Source organism: Armigeres subalbatus, chromosome 2 (genome assembly GCF_024139115.2).
Source record: "Armigeres subalbatus isolate Guangzhou_Male chromosome 2, GZ_Asu_2, whole genome shotgun sequence".
Classification (NCBI taxonomy): domain Eukaryota; kingdom Metazoa; phylum Arthropoda; class Insecta; order Diptera; family Culicidae; genus Armigeres; species Armigeres subalbatus.
This window is the reverse complement of record NC_085140.1, coordinates 391,659,928-391,675,492: the sequence shown is the minus strand read 5'-3', so window position 1 is coordinate 391,675,492 and position 15,565 is coordinate 391,659,928. Positions and strand designations below refer to the sequence as shown.

At 37.3% G+C, this 15,565-nt stretch overlaps 1 long non-coding RNA gene across 1 annotated transcript in view; it reads right to left on the bottom strand.

Annotated features, from left to right (window-relative positions):
- Nucleotides 1–1,999, bottom strand: part of LOC134213202 (uncharacterized) — a 327,428-nt gene extending 325,429 nt beyond the window's left edge. The window contains exon 1 of the long non-coding RNA XR_009979414.1: nucleotides 1,961–1,999. This is a non-coding gene — a long non-coding RNA (uncharacterized LOC134213202). The remainder of the gene's footprint in view (nucleotides 1–1,960) is intronic.
- Between the last annotated feature and the right edge of the window lie 13,566 nt (nucleotides 2,000–15,565).

Here is a 15,565-nt window from a genome sequence, read left to right as displayed (position 1 = left end):
GTACTGAAGCTGAAGTATAATCCAACATCCAACCATAGCTAACCAGTCTCGCATTGTGTTCGATTGCCACCCATTGAGATCGCTAATCATCGTAGCCGTCAACGGTCATCGAGGGTCATCACTGGAGATTTATGAGGGATCAACCACTCAGTTCGATTTGATCTGCCGCCAAGTACAGTTGACCAAGAGATCTACGCGCGATAGCTTTGATAACTTTTACGTAATTATAATAAGAACATAGTTTGTAGTTAGAAAAAGTGTAACGTAAAGTGTTTGATGCTTCGTTCATGTTAAGTGTTTAAGTTCAGTTAAATACAAAAGATTCAATGAAAAAGCTCCTGTTTCTCGATATCTAGTGACGACAGCAGAGGAAGATTTCATCAGCAGATAATGTCATCATGATAGTTATGATCATCCAGTTTCAATCTTCGAATTTCAAAGGCTTACGAAGACACCACGGATACAGCGTCCCTTCATAAAGAAAACAGAAAATTGCAGAAAGGGTTTTCTGAAGTCATGTATGGACAATTAGCTAAACAGACGGTATAATTTAGAATAAACATATGACGACAGACAACATAAATATTTCCATTTTGAATCCAGATTAATCCAACTAGCAGTGATTGTACCTTTCTCGTTCAAATAATCAGCAATATACATTATCGTTTATTGAATTATTTGATTATTTACGAAAGTTTCTAAACAAACGCTATGTTCACTAATCTAATCTCGTAGTTGAGATTCCCGTTTGCCATTTTAAAGACCCGCCACCGTTATATTTTGTCCTCATGGTAATACCTGAGAAAAATCTGATATCATAAATAGAGCATACTGAAAACATATTTTGATGTCGACATCAAATTGAAATCATGATTTGTTTTTCAAATTCAAATTTTCGCGGTTGATTACATCGTTCGATTTCATTTTGCTGGAGATTTCTAAATTGTATAATATGACTTTAAACTAATTACTTATTGGAAGGGTGTTTTTCGACTGGATGGGATGTACTGTTCGGAAGTTGGCTTTCTCAGTCGGAAGTATCAAAACGATGGTTTATTTACTTGCCCGACGTTTCGGCCGATGGGTTGTGGCCCTTTCCAAGGGTCGTAAAGACAGACGAAGTGAGTAGTAGGAAGAAGGAAAAAGGAAGATGGAAGAAGGAAAAATAAAATAGAAAGAAGAAGAAATATGAAAGAAGGAAAGAAGAAGAATGAAGTAAGAAAAACAGACGAAGAAGAAAGAAGGTAAAATGAAGAACTAACATATCATTCGATTTTAGGAAAGGCTACGCAGTATTGACGGGTTGAAACAAGATGTATATATATCCGACTTTTCGACACGGGGATGGTGTCTTTAATAAATCGGGTACTAAGTTATGTGTTATAAATGAGTGTCAAAGTTTTTGCTTGCGTGTTTTGACTGAGAACTTAATTAGTTAAATATACTATATGTACTTAAATATACAAAAGTTCAAATATTAAATATACAAAAGTTCAAATATGGGGAGACTTGATGCCCTTTCTATGATATCTACGCAATAAATATTTTTCCTGTCAACCCTTCATCAAATCTGTCAAATCTACAAAAAATTGAAACCCTGAGAACAGTTTTATAATTTTTAGAAATTTTTCGCCAAATTTTTGTATGGGTAACAAATGGGGGATCAAGTGTCCTTATATTGAGGCAATAACTTCAAATCCAAATATCCTAAAACTCTGTTGAAATGTTGACATTTTCATCAGTACAGAACAGATCATTAAGCATATTTATGGCTTTGTGCTGTAAAAAAACGGAAGCATTTGGTCATTGTTATGAAAAGTTGTTCAAATTTTGCGTGGCCAATAAAAAAATCTTTAGGAAGGTCAAAACATACGAACCGCCATGCAGAATAAATAAGATTGTCAATCCAGAGAATAACTCACCGCATAAAGGTCATTTGTCTAGAGCAGCGGTTCTCAACCTGGGGTACATGTACCCCTGGGGGTACCTTCGCTGGCCCTAGGGGGTACCTCGGACGTATTACAATTCCAATCAAAACTCATTGATATAGTTTTGATAATTGTGTATTTTTATTTTAAAAATTTATATTGTACATAATATACAATGCGATCAATAAATCCCTACTGAATTCTGCCTTCCACAACCAGCACAATGTATAAAGGGCTGCGGAACAAAAGATCGAACGAGCAAAACGTCGAATGAATAAAATGATTTTTTTTTCACTAATGCTCGGTTGCTTCGTTGCAAGAGGATTAGAAGTATCTTTCTACGCATCTCGGAAGCCTTCTTCCAAGCTCGGAAGCCTCCTTGGTACTTCAGAAGCCTCCTTTCAAGTGATTAGGTTGCCTCCTTTCAAGAGGCTCGTTAGCCTTCTTTTAAGAGATTCGGAAGTCTCCTTTAAGAGGCATAGAAACCTCATTTAAAGAGCCTGCGGTAGCCTCCTTTCAAGAGGTTCGGAAGCCTTTTCCAAGAAACTCAGAAGCCTCCTTTCAAGTGGCTGAAAAGCCTCTTTCCAAGAAGCTCGGCAGCCTATTTTCAAGAGCATCGGAAGCCTCCTTTCAAGAACCCCTTTTAAGAGGCCCAAAAGCCTCCTTTAAAGAGGCTCGGAAGCCTCCCTTCCAAGAAGCTCAAAACACTTCTTTTCTAGAGGCTCAAAAGCCTCCTTTCAAGAGGCTCGGGAGCCTCTTTTCAATATCTTTTCAAGAGGCTTGGAAGCCTCCTTTCAATATCTTTTCAAGAGGCTCGGAAGCCTCTTTTGAAAAGGCTCAGAAGCCTACTTTCAAGAGGCTCAGAAGTCTTCTTTCAAGAGGCTCAAAAACCTCCTTCCAGGCTCAGGAGCCTCCTTCCAAGAGACTCGGAAGGCTCCTTTCAAGAGGCTCGGAAGCCTCATTTCAAGAGGCTCAAAAGCATCCTTTCAAGAGGCTCAAAAGCCTCCTTCTACGAGGCTCTAGAGTGTCCTTTCAAGAGGCTAGGAAGCCTTACAAGAGGCTCAAAATCCTCCTTTTCTTCAGGCTCAAAATCCCCCTTTCAAGAGGCTCGGAAGCCTCCATTCAATATCCTTTAAACAGGCTCAGAATCCTCCTTTTAAGAGGCTCAAAAGCTTCCTTCCAGGCTTATAAGCCTTCTTTCAAGAGGCTCAAAAGCCACCTTCCAAGAGGCTCATATCAAGAGGCTCGGAAGACTCCTTTCAACATCCTTTTAAGAGGCTGGGAAGCCTTCTTCCAAGAGGCTCGGAAGCCTCTTTTCAAGAGGTTTGGAAGTCTCCTTTCAAGATCCTTTCAAGAGGCTCAAAAACCTCCTTCCAGGCTCAGCAGCCTCCTTTCAATAAGTCCAAAAGCCTCCTTCCAAAAGGCTCGGAAGGCTCCTTTCAAGAGGGTAGGAAGCCACATTTCAAGAGACTTAAAAGCATCCTTTCATGAGGGTCAAAAGCCTCCTTCTTTCAGGAGGCTCGGAAGGCTCCTTTCGAGAGGCTCGGAAGCCTTCTTTCAAGAGGCTCGGATGCCCCCATTCAAGAGGCTCAGAATCCTTCTTTCAAGAGGCTCAGAAGTCTACTTTCAAGTGGTTCGGAAGCCTTCTTTCAAGAGGCTTGGAAGCGTCGTTTTAAGCTGCAAAGGAAGCCTCCTTTTTTGTGGCTCAAAAACCGCCTTCAAGAGGCTCGGAAACCTCTCTACAAGAGGCTCAGAAGCCTCTAATGAAGAGGCGCGAAAGTCTACTTCAAAGGGATACAAAAGGAGGGATTAAATTAGATTAAAGAGCTTCTAGATTAAAGAGGGATTAAAGGAGCTTCCCTTCAAAGTGCTCGGTATTATTCTTTCAAAAGGATTGGAAGCCTAATTTCGAGAGGGGGTAGTTCCAAGGGGTACCTCTCAAGAAAAAGGTTGAGAACCGCTGGTCTAGAGGATCTGTACTAAGAAATAGGCTAGTACAAAACTACTTAAGTTCTCGATAAAACAGAGGGTGATCAAGTCTTCCCGGGGATCAAATCTCCCCACCTTCCCCTAGATCAATGCACTATGGTCTAGGATACAGTTTCACGTGGAAAGATGCATTTTACGCCAAAACTGTATTTTTTACAAAAAGCTTTTGTTCTACAAAATTGTTAGAAATAGTATTGTCATCATTATGGTGCTACCAAAAAATAGGGTGGCCCATCATATAAAAAAAAGATTTTTTTTATTTCTCGGAATACGGAATTTTTCTGTCAAAATTACATTTTTTTCAAAAGTTGATATCTTTGGTTAGGGCAGACCAATAAAATATGTTCGCACGTCATTTAAAAGAGCAACTTATATTCTTTATTATGTATTTTTGAGGTTTTGGTTTTTCAGTCTGTGGGTTTTTTAAAACAACCGTTTAAGATCTGTCCCAACGTTTCGGCAAATTGTTGTTGCCTTCATCAGGGAAAAAATCATGAATGTAATTCTACGTCTAACGTCTTTGCTAAGGAGATTTTTTTTATAGTTGATAGATGGTTCGTGTAGTACTTATGTTTCATAAATTGAACTTTTCATATTCTAAAATCAATTTTGTTTTGCACTATTATGGATGGAGTTACTTTCAGCTGAAGTTAAATGAAGAATTAGTGCAAAACAAAATTTATTCTAGAATATGAAAAGTTCAATTTATGAAACATACTACACGAACCATATGCCAACCATAAAAAAGACAATCTCCTTAGCAAAGACGTTAGACGAAGAACTACATTCATAGTTTTTCCCCTGATGAAGGCAATAACATTTTGCCGAAACGTTGTGACAGATCTTAAACGGTTGTTCCAAAAACCCACAAACTGAAAAGCCAAAACCTCAAAAATACTTAAACATTAGCAGTCGAACTCTCAATCTACTAAATTCTTTCAAATATACTATATTAACAATATGATTCACTCTCACGAAATTTTGGCGACACCGCATGTGGCGCCATCCGTGCCCAAAAGGATCGATACACGCTGAAACGAAACTACCCAAAATATGAGGATCGGTAAACACACACACTTCAAAACGTCATCACAACAAAAAATAGGGATGTCTTATGTTTTTTGTGCACATAATCGATTAAAGTTAATCGAATACCAACGGAAATGAATATCTACCGGGATTGCAATGAATATTTGGAATTGCGGTTGATTTGCACCGATGAATGATTATTATTTTACTTTATATACTAAACAGATTTATATTCTAAGAATCTGACTTGAAAATGTTAAATCCATGCACTGCAGTATGAAATGATATTCGTATTTTGAGATTTCAAATTGAATATCAATGTACTAAACTGAAGATTGATTTTGACACCGCACAAAACAACGTTGACACCGAGATTCGACGCTTCCTGCTGTTCGTGTACATACCGTCCTATTCATTCGCACATTCAAATTTGTGAAATACTGGCGACTAGATTGTGTGTTGGATGTCAACTATTTGAGTGTAGTTAAAATTACTTTTTCTGTCCGTTTGGGAAGTATCAATTTGAAAATGACATTTTTATATTATATCGTACAGCTCATGCATTTTTACTATTTACATATAGAGTAGAGTGGGGCAAGAGTGCGCGTGGGGTAAGAGTACGTTTTCGATTTTTTGAAGTAATAAAAAAAGATAAACTAGCAGCACTGCATCAGTTTGACAGGTATTCTGGCCAACTATTATCATGTGTAATTGTAAACGATTTGAATAAACAACAAGGGAGATATGGAGTTAGATAACTTTTTGGTCATTTTGCTAAAAATAATTGGATTTCCGCAACTAGTATTTCATTACCATATATACGTTCAATCAAGTGAACATTATACCATTTCGATAACCTCTTGTATAGAGTACTTTATTGTACAGAACACCAATCCCGTTGGTTTTCCAAGAAGTCAAAACCATTACTTAAATAATTTTTGGGACTGTGGGGTAAAAGTACGCAGGAACCGGTGGGGCAAGAGTACGCATATGAATCTTCAAGTTATGATGTCAAACCCGTATCTCCGACCGAAATAAGACTTCTTCCAAAGCGTAAAGATCCACAACTAAGAAAAAAGGGACAGAATTTGAAAATATAACAAGTTTTTAGGATAAGTTGAAGTAATTTGCTGTTAGAAAGGACTTAGCGAACAAAGCACTGAAGCGAAATAGTGAAATTGTATTAGGACTTGTTGTACACCTAAACATAGTACGAAAACACAATTTCATCTAAATGATAATTTCATTTAATCAAAAGAAACATTCAGAAATTACGCAACGTTTAGCTGGGAAGGGTTGTGAGATGTGTGACGATCCATATAATTTTTAGAGAATTCATACAAATAGTGTAAGATAGGGGGGGAGGGGTGATGAAATAGCCAAATTTTACGTTACGTGATTGGTGGACTTTCTTTAAGGAAAATGCCTTTGTATACGCCACGCGAAACCTGATATATATTTTTACCTCTGTAGTTTTTGTATATATAAAAAACAATGGTTTTTCGTATGAAAGTGCACATTTTTAGGACCCCCTCCCCCTTTAAGAGTTACATAATCTTTGAACATTCCCTAATATATGCTCATTAAACATCAATTAAATGTTATTAACTCTTATTTGTGTTAATATATACGTGAAGCACATGATTGGATAAATGCGTACTCTTACCCCACCCGATGCGCACTTTTACCCCACTGGTGGGGTAAGAGTGCGTTTTTCACTTGTCTTGCAATAAGGGTTCTACTTAAACGAATCTCAATAATTTCAATTTTTTTTCCACTGGGTAACATAAAGGAAGAGTACATGAATCATCGACACTGATATGATATGCAGAAGCTTGCTTCATAAGGGCCACATGATCGATTGAAAACTAAGTACGTACTCTTGCCCCACTCTACTCTATGGATTTTACGAGCATTTAGTTCAGATTACGAGCTCGTGACATGTCTTTGTATTTTCTTGCTGACATTTCACGTGTCGAAAACATAATTTTCTAACTACTGACAAAAGTAGTGTTATCATGATAGTCGAATGACATTTTGTTTGCACGGCTTATCATCGGTTTATCAACTCCCGATGAACATTTTGGTTAACTTAGTGACAAGCTAAGAAAATAATTATTTATTATTAGGGTATCCAATCATAGTTTGAACTAGTGAAAAGCGTATCATGCTTTGAACCATTTTGAAATCTGTAGAAATTACCATCTCATTGGCAGGAAATGAACCTAAAACAGTATGAATGGCATATTTAGGTATACTGGAAGTGACAGAGTTTATTTAAACATTCGTACATATTGTTTAAGTAATAAAATGGAGCGAATTAAAAACGTCCTGAATTTGCGCTATATCCCCCTGTCAGTAGCATAATTTCAAAAAGCTCGTGAAGGACGCATTTTATGACACAGGAGTGAGATCAATATATCAAAAGAACGCTATTTTTATCTGTAATCGATTGACATCATCATACAATTGAGAAACAGTTTTAAATGGTTAAAATAGTAACATTTATACAAGGTAAAAACTGATCATGGTTTGAACTAAATTCGTACCATGGTTTGAACTTGAAGCTGCTGTCCGCTAGGAGCGCAGCATGCGCCTAGCTGGAGCATTTTGTTTACATTTTCAATATGAAAAAATCGCAATTTTCATATTGATAATTTAGACGATTTTCACACGTTTCGAGTTACTAATCTAATGCGACAAGATGAATAGTATAACAAATTTGCTTTTCTATAGATTTCCTCAGCGTTTCATGCATGTGATTAATATTATATTTAGGAGCTGCTGGCTGCTGCAGTAGTTCAAACCATGGTACGAATTTAGTTCAAACCATGAACAGTGTAGTTCAAACCATGGTACGAATGCAAGTTATGTAATTGTTAATTTCTTTCAATGAAACTAAGCATAAATATGTTCACCCAGGATGTTTTTAGAAAGATAATGAACTAAGCTTCCATATAAACTAGAAATCGCAGTTGTAACATGGCCCTTTAATGAAATAAATCAACTTTGTTTTGACGACTCATCTGAAACCCGCCATTTGGTTTAAATCATGATTGGATACCCTAATTTTTACAGAGAAAAAAATGATATCACGCTCTGAAAATACTCAATAAATTTACAAATGTGAAACATTTTGAATCTATTTATTCACAAAATTATTTGAAATATCCCTTGTCACTTTTTAACTCACATTTCTAAGATTGTTTTTCTGTTTTTCTGGTAGGGTATGAACACAAAATACAACAGCCGTGAAAAACCAACACAATCACACTCAAATTTATTTAGAATGTGGCAATAATCCAGCTGAAATTTGACAGTAGGACAGTAAAACCTAAATGAAAATTTTGAGCAAAGACGGGTTCGTGAAACTAACTAAAACGCAATATGAAAATTCGGAATTTGGCTGACTGCAAACTAGCTATTCAGTTTGCAGTCAACCAAATTGATCACACGGTTTAAACATATACGAACGTAGAAAATAATTCAAGTACTTCTGGGGGGAATTCGTTAATGAATCAAATTGATTTTGATAGAGGGTAATTGTACCGGTTTTGGCCACCACCTGCCTAACATGACCAATCCTGAAAAAGCATTTTTTCCAAAAAAAAATCGATCAGTTTGAACAGTTAAGAAGCAAAGCCCTCCAAATTGCTTGAATTGCTGTAAATAATGCAATATGTAAATAAAACTAAGTTTGGCCACCGAGTCCATATGATTTCTTTTAAGGCCGATACAAATATTTAAGGACTATTTTGTCTTCCCCCCTCGGATTTTTTTTTGGCATTTTTTGGCAGGTGAAGTTGCGAAAACCTTCCTGCTTAACTAACATCAAATACATTTTTCGAGAAAAGTAAAAGCTGTTGAGAACACCTGCATGTGATGCAAATTTCTGGTGGTTTATTAAAAACTAAACATTGCTTTCCACGCATATATGTTAGCACTTGGATGCTGGCAACTATGGATAAAAAATCTTGCGAAAAACTAGCTAATGCTTGCAATTATTTTCGACTCAAAAGAAATTGAATCAATATTTTCTAACGCACCGCAAGCATTTTCTTGTATGCGGAACAGCTTCTATTGGAGCAGTCGGATCACAATTTATTTTTCTGTATTATCGAAAGTGTAAAAGAAAAAAATTGATCTGTTGATGATCGATTTATTCAGAAAAGTATGGACATCCCTGCAGTGTTGTATGAAAACTTTTCAACAGTATGACTGTCACTGTAAATTGGCAGGAAGATTAGCTAGAATAAACAAGAAGAAAACACGTTTAGATTCCTCTTTGCTCGCTAGATGATGTTGTTATCACCGGCAAAAGGTTCGCCATTTCGTTGTATGGAAAAGCTCGAAGTGAACCATATTGTTAATATAATATATTTGATTCTTTATTATGTAAAAAATTGGAGATATGTTATTTTTTTATCGCAAGTTTTATCAATTTAACTAAAGTCATGTTTTTCAAGTAAATTGATATTACTTGACAACCGAAGAAGATACAGACGATGTTATCATAGCAAAACACGGGTTTTGAAAAGCCCCAAAAGTCTTCAGAAGGTGACATTAGTGAAAAATGAACATTATTCGTTTGAATTCCGGATTAGGTGCCTGCATAATCATTTCATTAACGTGAGGAAAGTGAAAAAGAAACGGGATTAAAATTAAAAATAAAGTAATATTCACGGCTGTTCAACCACATTCATAGTAATCGGAAAGACAATGTCAATCAGCAACCCTTATTTTATCTCTATTTGAGTTTAAATAATAATGTTCTGGCAGACATATTTGGTTAATTTACGTTTATTTCGCAATACTTTCGCGCGCGTGTGAGTGTGTCGCCGTAATCAGGATCTCACTGGTATTTCTGATGTGCCGGTTGGCACTCGTGTTGGTAAAAAAAAATATTTTGAGCTTTTAGTGGAATGTCTTCACTTGTCATAAGACGTGTTTGTACAATCCCATTGAATTCCACCACTTAATTGTATCTTGACAGATACGTATTTCGACCTCAACAGTAAGGCCGTCTTCAGTGTCTCGTACTTGACTCGACTTCGACACTGAAGACGGCCTTACTGGTCGAAATACGTATCTGTCAAGATACAATTAAGTGGTGGAATTCAATGGGATTGTACAAACTCGTCTTATAACAAGTGACTCGTGTTGGGCTTGTGCGCTTGAAGCGGCACACGGTCGCTCCCCAGTCAACATAAAATCGTACATGGTGCAATACAAGATGTTAAATTGGAGACGATATACATACATGTTGTATGGAGAAGTACCTCTATCGCCTCCACTTCAGCAGCCTACACGACACTATATACGTTCATGTGTTGACTGGATTGACACATGCAGCTTTTTGTAGAGGTTTAACAGAGTTCACTGGCAAACCTCACCACATCCTAGGCCCCCTAACTCACAGTGGCCACGGGGAGGGCTCGTCAAGCCCTTGGACATAGTCCCTGCTGCCCCTTGTTATGGTTCTCTCAACTCGTGTTCTTGAAAAACTACTGCAAAAAACACGTGATTTCCAAGATGACCGATTTGTGGCTATGTTGTATAATCACCTTGAAACGGCCAATTTGGCATAGCCTAATTTTGGGCTATGCAAAATTAGACGTCTTAACTTATTTAGACTGAGTAAACCAACTACCAGTCGCAAGCTCCAATAAAGTTTTCACTTATAATACTGTGTTGGTTCCTAGTTTATCTTTTTAGTCTAACGTTAACTTTTTGATATGGATTTTGCTAGAACATGCCGTAAAATTTAATAATCATGACACTCAATTTTAACTAATTTCAACAGATCCAAACATATAGAAGCTGACTTACACTACGAGAACATACATTTACAAAAATAATTGACACTGACAAGTAATGTGAATTTTCTTCGAGATACCTCCTCATTGCAAACCTTTTTTTGTGCAACGGTATCCTATAGTTGCCCTGGTTGCGTAATCTACTCATCTTCCAAATTTTTGTTATTTCGTTTTCCTCTCTTAGTCTCTTCTAGACTCTTATTGTGGTGCATTACAAAGGCATACTCGACTAGAAGAGTATAATAAAAACTGAACACATTTTTAACTATTTGTGATATTTATAACTTTTTTGTTAAAATTAAGTTCTGCAATAATAATGGATTTAACAATAAAGTCTCCTAGCCATAGATATCACAACGTTGATATAACTTGAAGCCTTACATGCTCCTTGTTTTGCGGATGATATCCCAAGCAGCACAGATTGACCGAAAAGGGATGCAGTAATTTGAGCGTGACTGAATATGGTCACATATAAGTTGCAACATTCTTTGTAGAACATGTGTGCTGCTAGCGACCGACATCATTGGTGTAGATCACAGAGCAGTGGAAGAGGTTTTCGTGCTTTTTAAGCGAGAGATTGAAAGAATGGGACTGACCATAAGCTCTGCTAAAACTGAGTATTTGGCGACTGGCAGAGAACGTGGCAGTCCAAACGGTGTTGATCCCGAGAATGCGATTTGAGGCTGTCGACGAATTCATATATTTTGGAACCATCGTTACATGTGATAATGACGTTAGCCGCAAGATGAAAATACGTGTTGCGGCTGCAAGTAGGATTTTCTACGGTTTGCAAAGCCTACTAAAGTCTCGCAGCGTGCAGACACGGACAAAACTAGCTCTGTACACATCGTTGATTCGTCGAGTCACCCTGTACGGCCATGAAGCATGAAGAAGATGTAGACTATCGAATTCTCGGATTGTTTGAACAGAAAATACTGCGCTCAATAGTTGGCGGCATTGTGGAAAATGGTGAATGTCGCAGACGCATGAATCACTAGAGTGATTCAAATTTTTACTTTTTTGCTCCCCGATTCATAAACGTCTGCATTTGCCATTTTAATAATTCTCCTAAATTTTTAGCAATTTAGGATATAATTTGAATGTGCACAAGCCATTTGAAGTTTGTATGGAAATTACTGTGAAAATCGACCCTTATGTGAAAAACCGTTTCGTGAGGTGGCCCATGAACTATTTAAATATAATCAACACGTTGACTACATAGAATACTTCCTAAGCTTAAAGCTAGTTGAAAAGCGATTTGTCGATTTGGAAGCAAAGTTATGAAGAAATCAATTATTGATATTGATGTTATTCTTTTACGTGTTAAATTAAATTTTCCACGATTCAGAATTTTCTTAATAACTTTACTTGCAAGCATCAAATCGTTTCGCAACAAAGACGGCCTGTTTGCTTGTTTAGTTTTCTATGTTACCAATTTGTTCATATCCTTTTAAAGCTTAATGGAAAGTGTTGGGGTACGGGTAAGTTGCTATTTTCATAGTATGTTTTATACAAACTTCGAACTGCGCGTGCTCACTCAAATTAAATCCAAATAGCATAGCATAGCATATGTGATTGTACAAATCGTGGGTGGCTAAACAATGCTCAATTGAGCAATCTACTGTATATTGTCGCAAATTGGTACTTGAGATTAGTACCTTTTCCTATACAGTAGCAGTTGTATACCTGGCCACGTCCTTACAATCACGGAAGGAAGGGAAGGAATGTTAGTTCAACATCTACTAGTGAAGATGCAGGGAACCCATACTACCTTCATAGATGTCTCGGGGAGGAAAATTTGTGTTAGTGGGAAAGGTGAATAATAGGGAGCTCTATTCGACAATATAGAGCGTTTGTCAATAACAGTATATGCTGTAAAAATAATAAAATATATTCATCAATTTACTTACGAACCGTCCTAAGGAAAAACAAAACACAAAATTTCGGCAAATCGCGCGATCGTTCTGCCGTCCGAAACAAGAGCCAACACGCACTGAACTAATTAACTTTATTACCGGCCGCGCAATGCAAAACACAAAATTTCGGTAAATCGCGCGATCGTTCTGCCGTCCGAAACAAGAGCCAACTCGCACTGAACTCCTCACTCAAATTAAATACAAATTACCCAAACATTTAGGAAGATTATTAAAATGGCAAATGCAATCATTTAAGCATCGTGTAATGCAAAAGATGAGCCAATTCTAGAACCGCGATAAACGTGCGATCGTTTACATCGCATCGCTTACGTTCGCCAATCGATTGCAACGATGTAAAGCTCTCGGCTCGAATTACGAATCGATCGATGCGACCACTGACGAGCATATGCTGGTCTTAGCAAAAGTCACTCCATGAACCTTCCATTAGGTTCTATATTAACAGTTTGTTAACTAAGCATTCTTGAGGCCTGGATCGCCCTATAAATAAGGTCCGTCCAGCCAGAATAAATCAGTTCAGTTTTGGTCTTCGGAACAAGTGTTAACCCGGTCTTTAAATGTGACTAGTGATTATCACACCATCCTTCGTCCTCGTGGTGCCAAGAAGATCAACCCAACAAGTGGAACAGCAGGACCATTACATGGCGACCGTGACAGGACCATTACAATCGGGGAGCAAAAAAGTCAAAATCACGAGTTGTACCAAGTGCACAGAAATGCAGACATCAGCAGGATGATAAATTACGGCAGATCACAGTGGGTTGGACATGTAGTGCGTATGCCGGAAGAGAGACCAGCAAGCCAGAACCTGGAAGAGGACGTCAGCTCCGGGGTAGACTTCGCTCTCACTGGCTGTGTGCAATCGAGGAAGATGCGCGTGCGGCCGGCGTACAGGGAGATTGGCGGCTTGCGGCCTAACAACGAATCTGGAATAAACATTATATTCGGTTTTGCTCCGGACAACACGGAGTGTACGACCATCGTCGATACTGCTAAGAATTCAGGGTTTGCAGAAATCGCTCTCAAAAGATAACGAAGAACGATAAAAGAAAGAAAAAAAAACTGCTCTGAATCATAACAAGCCATTGTAACAAATGTATCAAACAAAAATTATCTAATTATCCTGCAAAAACAAAAAAAAACAATAATGCATTTGAAATCAGAAATAAGAAATATGTTTCTCATGCAATTTCCCATTTTTCCGGCCACTAGTCATTCGAATAACATGTATCTCAATTGACAGAATGGAATCTTTCAATTAAAGAGAAGCACTAATTAATAGAGATGGTATGGAAAACGAAAGGGGCAAAAAATGGCTGACTAGATTTACTATTCAGCATTCAAATGAATGAGACAAATTTTATCAGAACTGATTAAAATAAAGTAGTTAAAAGGACCGAACGGAATCCTTTTATAATCACTTACCTTGTATCATATTTTTTCTTGCGAAACACCTCGTGTAAAAGAAGAATAAAACATTCACAAATTCAAACTCAACTTTTTCACAGTCGGTCATTATATATGCGATAACATTCATACATACAGATAGCAATAGCAAATCACTTGCAATCTTGACAAAAAACGAATTCAGGAAAATGACGCTACAAACAATGCCGAAAGGCACACGCCAAAAAACAAACTTCATCCGACAACGACGAGAGAAGCCACCCAGTACAGCCAAACATCATACATACACACACATATTTCTTGAATAATTACTGCTCTTTTGTTATCCGTAAGCGTGATTATTAGGGCTTTTTCCGTCATTGTTTGCGGAGCTGCTCGTTCTTCGGTGGACGTGAGGATTGGCTTGGAAGAAACATACAGTTGGGACACTCAAACATACAACATTCATTCCGCCGAATGTGACTGATATAACGAAGCACCGAGAGTTGCAGCAGCGCATTGTTATGCAAATCCTTGGGAAAAATTGCCGGAAAAACTCCCGATGATGTCCGGGACCGGACGACGGAACGAGGCAGCATACAACCGCACAGCTTTCTCGCTAGTTAACAGGGCAGATGTGTCCTCCCTCGTAGAGCGTCCACCATTCGTCAACCCATTTGTATATAGGCTAGGATAATCAAGACTGGTTTCATCAAGTTGCTGATTATTTTCTGTTTATTTTTTAGCATCTGCTCATAACTATCAGCTTATAGACCGTCTTTCAACTTAATAGTTAGAAATGCATTTCCAAAGTTATTAATTGAGAGCTTTATACGTCATTAGGCATAAGGTTTTCCTATCTTAATAATCCTCACCAGGAGCACACCAGGAATCGAATCCGATAATACCATGCCTTCATCGAAAAGGCGTGGAAAATGATCACGAAAGTTGTCATTTTGTTGCAAGGCACGATAATAGGTAACACGCAATAAACAAATATAGTTTCTGCTTTAAGTAGGCATATCTTACGAGAGTATAAATAGAACTTTAAAAAGGTATTTGATCGCATAGTTTTTGTCATTCAATTCAATATTTTTTGGAAGAAACGAGATTAAGCTAGGCTTGAGCTATAGGATTGTGTGACCTAAGATTGGCTGTTCCCGAAAACTTTGGGTGACATTATAAATATCGGTAAGTGACAGACTAACATTAACAAGAATAAAACGATGTGTAAAAAGTAGCAAAAAGATAATTGCATCAATTTGATATAACTTTCAATCGTCATGGTAATATTATTTTATATTTATTTGAATTTTAAAATAATTTCGATATAAAATTGAACCGTTTGTTGGAGAAATTGTATATGTAACATTTTTGGCCAAAATGAGATTTTTATATATTCTGAATCCTCTTCCAAAAATACGTATTCTGGCAAAAAACAAAAAACAAATTTTTTTGTTCAGGAATGTATGAATTTTTTTTC